The sequence below is a fragment of the Meleagris gallopavo genome, chromosome 4, assembly GCF_905368555.1.
Source record: "Meleagris gallopavo chromosome 4, MGAL_WU_HG_1.1, whole genome shotgun sequence".
Lineage (NCBI taxonomy): Eukaryota > Metazoa > Chordata > Aves > Galliformes > Phasianidae > Meleagris > Meleagris gallopavo.
The window spans coordinates 8,924,728-8,939,703 of NC_139407.1; the positions used below are offsets into that span (position 1 = coordinate 8,924,728).

A 14,976-nucleotide genomic window follows, 5' to 3' on the forward strand; every position below is an offset into this window, starting at 1 on the left:
ACACAGAAGAAAAAAGGAAGCAACTGTGCACATTTACTTTTTGCACAGCAGTGCAGGAAGAAATGCATGGCCAAGCCTATGTGATTTAACTACGCTTATTCCAGAATCTCATCCAATGACAATCACTGACCAACCTCAGCATCTAATCACAGAGACACTGACAGTACTGATCATTTTATTTTTACATAGCTATCAAGTAATTTCCATTGCTTTAAAGAGAAAGCAGTTTACCCTCCTTTGTCTCTTGGGTTCAGTATACTCATTATCAATATGAAAACTGCTCTTTCATACCTTTCATCATAATCTTGTGCTTTTGATATCATTGTTTGCTGTGGAAATCATTACAGATTAGTGAATTATAAACACCAGATTGAGCTTTTTACTTATGTTAGAATACGTCAAGTTTCCTAATGTAGGTTTTGGTAATTTTTGCAAAATTTCCACCCCTGTGAGTAATGAACAAGAGGGAATTTTTCACACTATTTTTCCACCAAGAAAACAATTCATAGCCTCCATATGACTGTGGACAACAGGTCCGGAGAATCCTGTTTTCACCATCAGCTTACACTCACACTTCCCCTTTCTTGTATCCACAGCTAATGTCACAGGTCTCACTGCTTATCCAGTGCCTCCTATGCTTAACTTTATATGATTAATAATCATATTTCAGTGGGATTCGGGCTGCAAGCCCTTCAATGCATGGTTTGGTCTTCAATTTACACATGGACACCCACCTACACAGAAACGACTCAGATTGCTTGAACAGGAACAGGCAAGGGCATCTTCTCATCTGGGATATTCATGCTTCTGTGGCTGCTCTGGTTCCACCATCCACCCCAGTTCATTTTAGGTAGGCACCTCTCCAGTCTGCAGTATAAACACATCAACAGACTCAATCCATTCTCAAAACTCAGCTGGATCCATCAGAATGGAAATAAACTCACATGGTACAACATGCTTCTTCTAGTTTTATTGTTAGACCAGAACCAGCCTTCCTCATAGCATATGAAGCTGAACAAGAATATCTTTGTTTAGGCAGAATTGCTGCATTCACTTGCACGGAGACAAGTGACCACCAAAACATTTGCTAGTCTCTGTTTCTTCTCCAAATATTGTTCGATGTGCAAAACTTACTCTTTAGACTGTTGTAATTCCTGTACTTACTGCAGGACACTGTACAACAAGGTTTTCCATCACAACTACATCAGCTGGCATTGGAGGGCAGAATAAATCACTGTCAGCCCAAACAAAGATAGCAAAATCTTTGGCATAGAAACAGATTCACCAACAGCTGAGTAGTTTTGCAAGCTTAGCTTATGTCATTTGTCATTTTTTGTACAATGCAAACACTCTGCACCTCTGCTAGGCAGCTCCTCCACCTTGACTATGTTAACACTGTGACATATGCTAGCGTACGTTACCATAGCTATTCTAGTGCTGGCAAGGTCAACAGGAACGTTCAGCATCTCCAACATTTCTTTTCATTTGTATCTTTTCCAGGGGGAACAGAAACCCTGCCTGGAGAAGGTGGATTCATTACAATATTTCTCTTTTCTTCTTTCAGGATGGGTCATCAGAGACAGACAGAGGTTAGCCTGGGCTCATAAAAAGATACAGAACATGCAGAGCATGCTGCAAGAACTGTCTCATATTCACCCCTTGCCCTGTTCTAAGTTAATATGAAAACTATGCATGATTAATCTTTTAAAAATTGGAAAAGATGATGCCTAAGGCATCTCTAATCAACTTGCTTGGCAAAGTACATACAGTTCTGCTGTAGTTCTGCACAGCAAATAAGCTACATAGAATTTTAATACAGCAATTACCGCCTGCCACTTCAAGATAATGATTACTTACCAACCCATTTAAGATGCTTGTGTATGTGCATCAGCAAGAGGGATAAATTATGGGCTCCTTCAGCTGAGGAGGCAGCAGACTGAGGTTTTTACTAGAAAAACTACCCCATAGCAATCCAGCAGGGTAAAAGGAGCCATCTAGGTGAGGCAAATTTACAGCAGAGCGTATCTGCTACTATGCCCCTCTGCAATGCTCCAGGGTCAAATACTGGCAGCATCATAAAAACAAAAAACAGGACCACCCATCCAAGCTACAACACCCAGCATTAAAATAAAGCCAGTAGTACACCAAATATCCCTGCACAGACACATCTGGGAGCAGAAAAAAACATTGATAAATGTGGAAACAGCATTAGGAAAAGTGACAAAGAGGGTTGTGAGTACACTCTTGCTCCAAGAGGAACTTAAAAGAAAAAAAAAAAAAAGCATAATTTTCCAGTCCCTCGCCCCTTGCTTGTCTCTCTGACCTGTTCCTGAGCTTCTCTGCTTTTCAGACACATCCATATAATCCTTCTGGGCCATAAAAGGCTCTCACAACAAAAGGTGGTGTAGTTCCTCTGCTTATCTAGCATTACACAGCCCGGCTTTAAACCAAGTGCAGCCAGATGGAGAGGCAAAGGTCACTGGTTATTTTTAAGCTCCATCTAGGAAAAGCTTTTTCCATGGACGTTAACTATCAGTTAAGTAATTGTGTGTACTCTAGTGCACGTCAAGATAATATTGTGCTAGATCCAAGCTACAACAAGCTTCTCTCTAGCAACACAAAAGTAATACTATGTATTATGATAATACAGCAATGGACAAAATTTTGCAGAAACTTGATTAAGGCAGAAAAACGCAAGTTGCCCCTGGAGAGCAAAAAATATATGTTATTGCCCATGTAAGTATAGCTGTGTGCAATTTGCTCATACTTGGTACTAGCAGAGCATGGAAACATAAAAAGAAACACAGAAGAAAGAAGTTATTACTGCCCCCATCCACAGAAGCAGTCAGCTTTGAAAAACAGCCCAGCTTTGTAATGAGTTTCACAACAGTGCATAGAGTTATTCAGAAATACAAGAGGTGATGGTGAGAAGCACTGAAATGTATCAGACAATTGTGGAGTTTCTCACCACTGTGGGTAGATGCCGAGATAAATTTCTTGTCATTAGTCTTCTCTGAATTTTGAAGGAACCCAGTGTGTGCACAAAATTCTACCAAGATGATTGATTCTTGGTATTGTAATTGTAAACATACTGTAATTATATACATATACATTTTACACTCCTTAAGATTAGTGGGATAATAACCATTTTGTCAAGAGATAACATGAAAACACTCACAGAAGAATTTTCACTGGAAATCTGAGCATGAGATTTGTTCTCCTCCTCTAGACAACTCCAAGATATCTGTAAAAGAGGAACAGATTCAGGTTTTTAAGTGTTTATTAGGAAAGCTTCACATTCAATGCACGAACGTAAATTCAGTAATAAATAAGTAGATAAATTGAAAGTTGTACTACAGATTAAATACTGAAAGACAGAAGATCTCTAAGTTACAAAATAATGGAATTTTAGAAATACTAATGTCTTTTGCTTTGTTTATCAGCAAAGCAGGAAATGGAGTAGAACAGAAAACGGGCTGATGACTAGAAGTAGTAAGAATTATGAGGGAAAAATAATAAAGTCCTGGTAATAGTGAAGTACAGGCAATACCATTCCAGCTAAAACTGGCTCTACCTAAAGGTCATCTGTGAACAGAAGTTTCTCATGAATTAGTACAGTTGCAACATCTCTACACAAAATTATAGAGAAACTATGTGGTTACTGAGGAAGTGCAACAGGGAGCCCTCATTGCACCGAAGAGGTCAGAGGAATAGTGTTCAATAACACATTTTAGAATACCCTACCTGATCATTTCCTGAGAATACACTTTTTACTACATTTTGTAGCTTTACAAAGATGTGGAGCTCCACTCTCTTCGACATGTAATGGTGTGAACCTCATATTCATGACCACACGTTTCCCAGCTCTTAGCTTTGCACTTTCTGTGGCTCTAGTTCTTTCTGAAGTTCTGCCTTCACCAACCCATGGCTCTTGGAGCGTAGCATCATTACACCTGAAGTCAGCACCAAGCATTCCTGACTTCAGAGGAGCTGTACAGGATCCAAGACAACAGTGCTACATGGGCAGCAAGAAGCCCTCAGTTAACAAACCTGTTGACTGCTTTGCCCACACAAGCACAGCTTCCTGATTGCATCACTTGCACAGGGCTAGCAGGATTTTATTTTAGAAGAGGACTTCCATTTCATTTTCCCCAAAGACAGCACATGTGAGTCTGAATATCTAACAGAAGATGAGACAATTCTATCATCTTATTACTCACGTTTCTACAGAACAACCTTGTGGAACAGATCCTCCACTTAAAACTTGGCTCATCCTATGTTTAAAGTCTGCAACAACAACAACACATAAAACAGGCTAGCAGACAGCCTTTGCCACCAAGTCTACGGTTTAATGCATAGCTTCTGCATCATTCCTTTGCTGAAAACTCTATATAAGGGAATGTGGGAGGTGGATGTTTTGTAAACATACCGTGATATGTGCCTGCATTTCTCACTCCCCTGACAGCTGCCTCATACTTAGGTCTTCTTTCTGGAAATTGCATATCATTGCATGTCAGGTCGAAAAGATTTCAGAGGAAGTATTTCTACCTGCTCTGACTTTGCTGTTAGCAGTTTGTCCATCATGGACTCAAGTACATTTAAAATCAAAATGAAGATGTTACTGAATCACTCACAACGCTATTCATGTTTTTTTTCCTTCAGTTTGAAGTGCACTTCACATTCCTTAAGATTAATATTTTCTTTTTCATTGAAACATCTTCACTTATTTAGAGTATAACACGAGGAAATCTTGGGCACATTAAATTATCAGGGCCACAGTCCCAGCTCTTGATCTTTGATTACTTACAGTTGTCTCCCTAAGCCCAGGAGTATAAAAAAAGAGGAATAAAATAACACCAGAACAGAATACAAAGAGGATCAGCATGGGCTGCAACTGGAGTTGGAACATGCAGCAGCTGTAAACTTGTGACAACTACATTAAAGAAATACACGGAAATAGCCATTGTAAGGGAATCTTTAACCACATACAAAGAGCAGAGCAAAATGCTAAGCTGTGCAGCAACCTTGGTGCTATGGCAGGCAATGCCACTGCTAGGACTTTTGCTGAATAGGAAACTGCTAAAGCACAACCTTTGCAGCAAGGACATGACAATAATATGCAGTTCTCATCCCATTTCTGATGAATAGCTTTTGACAATTAAACCTTTAATGCACTCTGGATTTTTTAGTATTATTTTTACTATAAGGGACAGTGATTTTTTTTGTGTGTGTGTTCGCACTGATATCAAGCAATGCTGGCAGCAGTGCTTCTACCTGTAGGACAACAGAGGACCCAAAAGCCATGTGCATTCTGCTTTAATGTAGTGCTGAGACCAGTGTTAGGTGACAGCAGAAGCAGCTTCAACAGAGCCAAATGACTATAGCACTTGATCTCTTCTACAATATATTTCACCATTTATATTGCATATTAGTAACCTTCAGCAAAGTGTGAGGTATCACTGAAAACTGTACACTGGCCAAAATAGAGCTAGTCTCTAACTCCACTGATAAGTTTCTAAAATCACCATACAATCATAGAATCACTTGAACTGGAAGGGACCCATAACAGTCATCTAGTCCAACTCCCCTGCAGTGAACAGGGACGCCTACAGCTGATCAGGCTGCTCAGAGCCCCATCCAGCCTGACCTTGAATGTCTCCAGGGATGGGACTTCCACCACACCTCTGGCCAACCCATTCCAGTGCCTCATCATCTTTACAGTAAAAAACTTCTTCCTTAAGTCCTGTCTACATCTCTCCTCTTTTAGTTTGATTTTCCTTTGTCCTTTTACAGTAAATCCCGCTAAAGGGTATCCCCTTCTTCCTTACAGCCCCTTTAGATACAGAAAGGTCACTACCAGATCTTCCTGAAGCCTTCTCTTCTTCAGGCTGAACAGCTTCAGCTCTCTCAGTCCATCCTTGTGGGGAAGGTGTTCCATCTGTTGGATCTAGTTAAAGTTATATTATTATTCCAATAATATAATAGGAGAAGAGCGTGGGTATTAAGTCATTATTCAAGTTTGCAGTTGCACCTCTGTCGTAACATTTCTTTTTCAGCAATGACACAAGGGCAAAATGGTGCCACTCAAATTCAATAGGAAAAGATGGAAAAAATCCAAATATTCCCAAATGCACAAAAACAGAGGAGGTTGTACAAGTCTAAGTTTCAGTAACAGACTTATGATAGAAGACAAAATGTAGCTTTATGCCAGTAAAATATACTACATAAACACAACAAAATCCCTGTGGAGAACATGAGAAATAGGCTGTTCCTAAAGCAAAGGTCTCTCACTGGTCTAAATGAATGTGCAAGTCTCATACCTGCAGAAAAAAAAAAACATAACTTCTATGTATATTCATTGAAGGGTTGACTTAACAAGTGAATCCCCTAGAGTTTTCACAATGCCCAGAGATGGTAATTTGGTCTCAGCAAGACTCCTCTTCTTGCAGCAAAAATGAAAGCCTACTGAAGATGAACAAGTAGGTAGGCCTTCTTTCATTCTGCAAGGTCACAAGCATGCTGATTACAGCACGGGAGCAATTTTTGAAGAAATACTGCCTGCACACCTGAGGGATGTGGTGAGTCGTGAGCTGACCTTCCAGCATTTCCCCAACCTCTGCAGAGTTTCCAACAGCATCTCTTTGCTAGTACAGAGGCAGGTTTTCTTAGCATAAAAATAAAGAAAGGATGGTATCTTACTGAGAGAGAAAACAGAAGCTGTCTACCATGTAAACGAATGACCCCAGTCCACCACATTTTAGCAGCATTTTCCCATCCCAAAGCCACTACCAACCATGATTCCAAAAGGCATGCGACAGACATATAAAACTAGCTGGTTTTCCAAAGACAGTTACAATCAATACAGACCTTGTAGCAGCTTTACAAAATCAGTTGTGCCAGCACCAGCACCCCAATTAAATTTCTGCTCAGGTAATTGCAACACAATGAACAGCCTCTTGCAAGCCCCAGCCACCCACCTTTCTGGTTCTTCATTTCATCTACAACACCACTCAATGCAGTCGAGCACTCTTCAGAGACTATTGCATTTCAGTGGTGGGCAAAGGTAACTTTGTGAAGCTCGGTCTTACCATATGCTGTGGAGTTCTCAGCAAGTTGAAGTTAGCACACAAATATGATATTTTCTTTCTGAAGGCATTGTAAACACTTGAAGAGATTATTTTATCTTCAGACAGTCCTGGGGAGAACTTTTCTCTTTCAAAATTCAAAACTTTTCAATAAGAAAAGCAAATTCACAACAAGATGACTAACATCAATTTTTGCTGTACACTTTTTGCAATATTGTATATCTTATTTTACAGATAGCCTTTTTTCAGGCTTCAGATAGAAGAGGTCATGAGCTCCTAGAACATCCCAGTTCCAGTGGGCTCCACAGATTGTTTGTTTGTGTCTAAGCATGAAAGGTCCATAAAGTGAAAAGGTTCAATTGTTGCATCTAAATCCAGACTCAGTTGTTATTCTGCAGCTGTTTTCTTTAAACCTCTGTTTTCTTTACTGTATATTTGTTTTGGTCTACAGAGGAGGCAAAAGTCCTTTCTTCTAGAGTTATTCTCAAGTAAATCCACAGTAACCTGTGTGGACATAGCTCCTGATCCAAAATCAGAGTTAAGTACAACGTCAGAATTCATTGTCCTGGGGGTAACATTTATGACAGCACTTAAAGATGACACATTTTAATTAAAATACAAAATGCTAGGATGGATATTTTTTCTCTTTTTATAGTTTTGTGGCCAGGCTGCTCTGTAGTAATTTAGGAGTCATCTTATTATTATGATCTTCATCATAATTATTTTCCTTTGTTTAATGTTCAAACAGAGTTTCATTTCCATCTTCCACTTCATTTTACAGATTTTGATCTTACTAGCAGCCTAGAGAGCCTTGCTTAATTCTCCTACATGTTAAGACCAAAGAAGAGAACTAATTAAAAGGAAAAATTGGTAAGTACAAAGAAGATTCTAATGAGAAAAAAAAAATAAATAAATAAAAGAGAAGTGCAACAATAATTGCCAATAAATGAATACCTAATCAACAAGCAGAATTGTTGAGGTATTACTCCAAGCAGTTATTCTCCTAAGGAATTTTGCGTTTCCTTACTAAGTCTGGAAACAAATTTCTAACTATATTTTCATGAGGTTATAACACATCCAATTTTCCTACCACGTTGTGCATTACAGAAGTCCCAACTGTTAGAATTTGTCTGAAAACAGGAATTACTAATGTCACAGATATCACTTTTTCCCTCACTTTCACTGAAAAATTTCACCTAAATTCATTAGAATTCAGGCTTTACAGAGTTCTGCAAGATCAAATCCTCATCTTTCTAGGCACTGATGGAAATTAAGTGATGCATTACCAGCTCACATCTCCCATTCCCTTCTGTATGTTCATCATGTCCTAATGGGAAAAATAATGTTGTATCTAGGGAAGCAGTATGTTTGCTGTTTTTATTTCAAAATAAAATAATTAACTTGAAACTAGGCATGAATGTACATAGATATTTTTTCTGAAAATATAGCAGAATGGTTTGCACTAACTACATGAAGTCACTAACGACTGTGTTGGTGATGCAACTAAACTACTGTCTCTCTATTTACTACAGAAATTATGAGATCTGAATATGAATTACGTAACAATTGATGTGTGTCAATCCAGCTATCTTTCTCTTAACAGCTGTGATGTCCAAAATGTTATCATCCCCCTACATTGGTCCTTGCTGAGTATTAAAAACAAGTTCTAGTGGACATAAGAGTACCATCCATACATACCATCCATAAAGGATAGAAAAGAGCAGAACGTTTCACACTGATGAATTTAGCAAAGCAGAAAGGCCAGGAAGTCACTTTAACCTCTCACCACTTTAACACTGATCCAAGTACCCAGATATCGATGCCTCAGCCACAGGCAATGCCTGATGTCCCTCTGCCTCAGCTGATGTTACAGGTGGGTCATGAGTATCCCATTCTTCCAGTTTCACATCTGCCAGTCCTACAAAGGCTATATCAGCAATGTAAAATGCTTTAGGTGCCTACAATCAAGTACCTGAATCACTACCCTTTTATCTGTCTTTCACAGTCTGAGAACTATCAGCTCATAAATACATGACATACAGCTAGTCCTGAGTGCCACTACTTTGTCTACCACAACCTACTGGCACTGGAACACTCAGTACTTTGTTTTAGAAAATGGTCAGATTTCCCCCTACCATGAATTAAGAAGATATGCACCCTTTAAATGGAAGGTAGACACAGTTGAGATAAGTATATTTAATATTCAAATTTATGCATCAAATGGACAAGGCTGGGGCAGGACAAATTGCAAAGCGTTTAGAAGAAGGCAGAATTTCAAGAACCAAACTGCAGCTCCCACATCCATGCCCAGGCTGCATCCCAGCTCCACCAAAATGCACTCCAGGGTACACCATCAGAACTCTCTGCAAGTTGCAAAGATGCCACTTCTTGTAATACTCAAATTGCATTTCCTCCCTGAAAGAAACACTAAGCCCCACATACAGAAGTTGTGAGAAGAAACAAAGATTAGAATTTAGAAAACTAACAAAATTATACTCTCCAGCTATTGGGGTTTCAGGAGACTGGCAGAAATTACCAGCACAGACACTTGCTTTGAATTACAAAAAGCAATAGGGAGACAGACTTGTTAAGCTTTCAAAATTGCTTTCATTCCATTTACACCGAAGAAATCACACAGTGCTCAACACTTCTAATTTTCAATCACAGCTAGCCAACCTTGATCCCATGGTCTCCTATTAATTTTTCCTTCTCACAGACCCAACCAGCTATATTAGTTCACCATTTTAACGTGCTTTCACCCTGTGTAATTTAAATTCCAATGGCCAAACTGCAAATTTCTATTGCAGGCATCTCTTAAATTGGATGTAAGGACTCAGACAGCTGCTGTTATCAGGGAACACTCGATTGTTTATTACTGATATGCCTGTGGTTTGTATCCAAGACAATCCTGGTGCCTTACATATAACAAACAGTTCTGTGCTTTCAACGTTGTCCAGAACCAAAAGGTCTATACATAAGAGCTGCACTATAATGTAAATAACATCATATGAATGCCAGTGTTAGTGCATGGACACATCCCAAAGCAAAGGACCCTTATGCCTTTTCCTTAGCGCTGCTGTTTGTGATCAATTCCACGTGCAACTCCAAATCCTGTAGGATTCATATCCCATTATCCAGTAACACGTGAAAATCAGGACTTAAGTGTCAGGTTTTGTACCAGGTTATCTTCACCAAATTTTCCAGTAAAGCCAGCGCAAACACTTGCCATACCTCGGTGGTCTACAGCTTATACAACTGTGGCTGTGGCCCCAGTTTACCTCATGGACAGCACCAAGACATTTGCAATCAAAAAGCATTATTATTACAGTTTACAAGAAGATAAACTGAGAAAGGAGAAGAATTCCAAGCAAGTCTAGACTTCAACTAGGTGAGTATTGATATCCACAGCTTTTTCACCCTGATGCTGCTACTGCTCTTTGGTTTAAGACATTTCTGAATTTATTTATATAACTGCCAACTGCTAGGTTTTGATTACTAAGCCTTCATAGGTCACACAAGTTAGGCTTCATATCAGCCATAGATTTTGCCATAGGCTCTGTTAAAAAAGCATGTTAAGGTCAGGATCATATGACCTGTTTCACATCACTAATGCAGAATGAGACCAGTCTTGCCCCAGACATTCATCTTCATTCCACTGACTGTAAATAGAACCAAGTGGTTTCCCCAGGCGGAGACTCACTACAGGTATCTGGAATTGAGCAAACGAATCCCAGCCAAAGAGGCAAAGGGCAAATTGTTCCCCATCCCAAAGAGAGGGGGCTGGGTGGAGATCTTAGCGCTAATGATGACAGCAACTGAGAGCCACAGCAAAATCAGTCCAGGACCTAGAAACAGTGGGGTGCTGCATTCAGGACAGCAAGTTCTGCAAATCCAGCTTTGTGGATATGAGCTCAATACCCTTAGCGTGAGGTGCAGGAACACTCCTTTACATCATGAAACAGTATTTTATTCCTATTTGCTGAATATAAACCACCAGATACAATTGAGTTCAGGGAACTGGGCTTGTTTAGCTTGGAGAAGAGAAGGCTCGAGGTAGACCTCATTGTGGACTTCCAATATTTGAAAGGAGCATATGAACAGGAGGGAGAATTGTTGTTTATGAGGGTGTATAGCGATAGGACAAGGGGGAATGGTTTAAACTGAGACAGGGGAGGTTTAGTTTAGATATTAGGAGGAAGTTTTTCACACAGAGGTGGTGACACACTGGAACAGGTTGCCCAAGGAGGTTGTGGATGCCCCATCCCTGGAGGCCTTCAAGGCCAGGCTGGATGTGGCTCTGGGCAGCTTGGTTTAGTGGTCGGTGGCCCTGCCCATGGCAGGGAGGTTGAAACTCAATGATCGTTGTGGTCCTTTTCAACCGAGGCCATTCTATGAGTATATGATTCAGTGAAGTCCACACAGAATGACCTGGATTGGAACAGACACCAAGGATCATCAAGTTCCAAAGTACTAATCCCCTGCCACAGGTAGGGCCACCAGCCTCCAGATCTGGTACTAGACCAGGTTGTCCAGAGCTCCATCCAACCTGGTCTTGAACACCTCCAGGGATGGGGCACTCACAGCTGCTCTGGGCAGCCTGTTCCAGCACCTTACTGCTCTCTGTGAAAAACTTCCCCCTGACACCCAATCTAAACCTTCCCTCCTTGAGCTTAAAACCATTCCCCTTTGTCCTATCACTATGCACTACTTAAAATGATTATTTGCAGTCTGAGATGATTCAAGGTTTGTTTATATTTTACAAGCCTAGAAAAATATATTATTAATAATACAACAAAATATGCAGCAACAACATAATGTCCCTTGCACTGCAGGGTCTGACTTTTTAAAAACTAGGGCAAACTCTGTGTTTCAGTACCACTGGATACTTAAGGGTAAATTACAGTTTAATTTCTTTAAAGGCCTAATACTTGACAGCTACGAACCATTAATACTTCCCTTCCAAAACAGACTTGAAATCATAGACATTACTTTGGAAAATACAGTTTAGTTCACAAGAGTTCATATTTAAAGTCTTCAGAAAGTAAACTAAAAACACATTAAAAAAAAAAAACAAAACAAAAAAACAGCAACCTAAGAGCTTTCCTGTAATTGAAGCCCCTATAAACAAGTACTGTTGAACAGCAAATTACCTTTTAAGATTACACAGTTAAACAAAGTCCTTCAAATGAGAAAAGAGCATATAAGCTACTGAGAAAGAGACAGTTCTTATGCTTGAATGTGCCTTAAAAAGAAAGATTTTGTAACTGGTGCCTTCATCAGAAAAGGTTTTGCTGATCCAACACTTAGCAGCTTCATTTCCATCGCATTCAGGTGATACTGGGGGTAGGAATAACAGATGTCAGGCAGGACTTATTTAAGGATGGCTATTAGAACAGGTTGTGTTTTCATCTGAAAACAAAGGTACTTGCATTCTGAAGTTACAGTTTTATTAATAAATGATGAACAGAAGGTCCACTCTCTGACTGGTTTCTTCGCATAAGTGTGTGTCCATTTTCAGGGATGTCTGGCTGTGACATCACATACAATCTAGGTTTCCAAACTCTGAGAAATTTTTGCAAGTTAAAATCTCTTGAAGTTATTTAATGTCTCTAGCAGTTATGCTGAGACTTTATTCAGAAAATTAACCTCAGAAACTGTTGAGCTAGAGCTCCCTGTCAGCAGTTTCCAGAACAAGCCCGATCATTCCACAGGCAGCACTACATTTATAACAACTGTCAGTCCTATAAATGTAGCCTTGGGCATTAGAAGTCAGACAATAAAAGCCATGTATTTTATTCCCAGCATAACAACAGCAACAACCAAAAAAGATTGCATGAAGCTGTTTTCTCCCTAGGAAGGACAGAATCATACTTTGATGTTACAGAATCCTGGTCACTGACACCTCAAGTCAGCATAGCCTTTAGAAGTCCATTAGGATTAACTAGTTGTATTTCTAAGGATTGAATTTTGGAGAATAATCAGAGATAAGAAATAGAATAATGGGATGAAGTGAGGAATAGGAAAGCACGCATTAGTCTTCATGCCCACATCCCATGTGCTCACAGGGGGCTGGTTAACTTCCCATTCAGTTTTCTGAGTTTCTTCTGCTTCCATAGATAAGCTCAGAGGGTGACCATGGTTGCAGACTCACACACTCTGGAGCTTGAAAGCTTAATATGTTAAATACCTAACACAGTACTACATCTGCCCTGGAAAACAATCCTGACCTGGCAGAAGAATCAACTTTACGGTTTTATAGATCTGTTACACTTATAATTAGCAGAACTATAGAAAACTAACACATGCCCTACAACACCAGTTAACACATGTCAGTGCTTAGCAAAACACTTCAGGCTAGGAACATTATAAACTGTTCAAATAAAGACACTGTATTGCAGCAGCTTTATCTCCGCTTCTTCAGAATTAATCAGACCTTTAGTCACTTGTTTTGCTGACTATTCAAGTCCTGGCCTTCTCAGGACAAAATAATCCTGTTTCGCCTGGGCTGGTATGAGCATCACAAGGAAAAGAAATGAAAGAATAACTTCTATTAAAAATTAAGTTCATTTAAAACCTGAAATTTTTGAGGTGAACACATTTCATCATTTCCAGCTCGGCGTTTTGTTCCCAACATTAACAATGCATGATTGAATAGTTTGCCTAAAAATAAATAAATCAATCACACGTGCCAAGATATCTATGCCCTTCTCTGGTTCTTTTAAAAGTAGATGATCATCCCAGGATGCAGTTCAAACTGTGCAACACACGGGCCAAATTTTACAATCAGATCAATTCAAATCAAGTACAACTTTTTAAAAAAAGATATTAACTATTGATCTCTTTTGGCTACTGCTACCTTAACTTCTTGAATTTAGCCTTGCATATTTACGTAAACAAAAGTTAGATGAATAGTCCAGAAAATTTCGACTGGAACTTTTTATAGCTATGATATGCCCCAGGAAAAAAAAAAGCTGTGTTTAAAAAGAGCAACGGATTCTCCTTTCTGCTGTTTCGATCACTTATGACATATTTCTGAATGTGGTCATTTCCAAGTTACCAAAAAAGGGCTAGCTTGGCTGGAAGGGTGATCAGAGTACTGACATGTTTCTCCTTTTGCGAGTCCTGCCAAAAGGAGGCTGCCACCTGAATGATACATTCTTGAGCTGGACACGATATCTGCATGCAGAGAAAGCTCCCAGTCACTGACTGACAGCAGCTATTGCAGTCACTCATCCTTAAAGAAAACATTTTCTGTTAATACCTTTAAGTTCCTCTGCCAACAGGAATTTCCAAAATTTGGATTATATGGCTTCAACACTCTTTATTGATCTATTTTATTTTTTTATTGGAGTGTGGCTAGAAGCAAGATGATCTGTTTTCTATAATGTTCTGACCTTCCCTTAAGCTTGGCAAAATCTCAGGCATAGCTGACAGTACGGATGTCAAGTAAAAAATAGATTTGGAAAGAGCTTTTGAAAAATCACTTTCCAGTTAAAGGTCACTGAACACTAGTTAAATTATATAAGGAGAGTGGGAATTAAGATTATGCACCTTTGGCTGTTTTCCTGCTTCACAGAATATGAGAACAATTAATAATGCAAAGAGCTTACAGTATTTAATGATGCAGAGTGCTTAGCAGAAATATCCATGCTATTCCTAAGACACCACAACAAAGACCAAACCATCCAAAGGAGGCTTGCTTTTCTGCCTGCACTGGGTATCTTCTTGTTCCTTTGTGATTTCTGAGAGCTCTACCCTACTCATAACTTCTTTCCTGAAGAAGAAAAGATGAGCACAATCCAGAATTCCCCCTCCTTAACCAACCTCCCATACAAAGACTCCAAAGGTTTACATTCTGTCCTCAATTACCCCCAAACCTCCAGTCTACTTC

General features: G+C 39.5%; 1 protein-coding gene across 2 annotated transcripts in view; it reads right to left on the reverse strand.

Annotated features, from left to right (window-relative positions):
* SLC7A11 (solute carrier family 7 member 11) overlaps positions 1-14,976 on the reverse strand; it is a 95,583-nt gene that overhangs the window by 71,602 nt on the left and 9,005 nt on the right. For both annotated transcript variants that reach the window (XM_085222083.1, XM_085222082.1), the window contains exons 3-4: positions 3,179-3,244; positions 735-867 (exon numbers count right to left, since the gene is read on the reverse strand). The gene's annotated coding sequence lies outside the window, so the exon portion shown is untranslated. The remainder of the gene's footprint in view (positions 1-734; positions 868-3,178; positions 3,245-14,976) is intronic.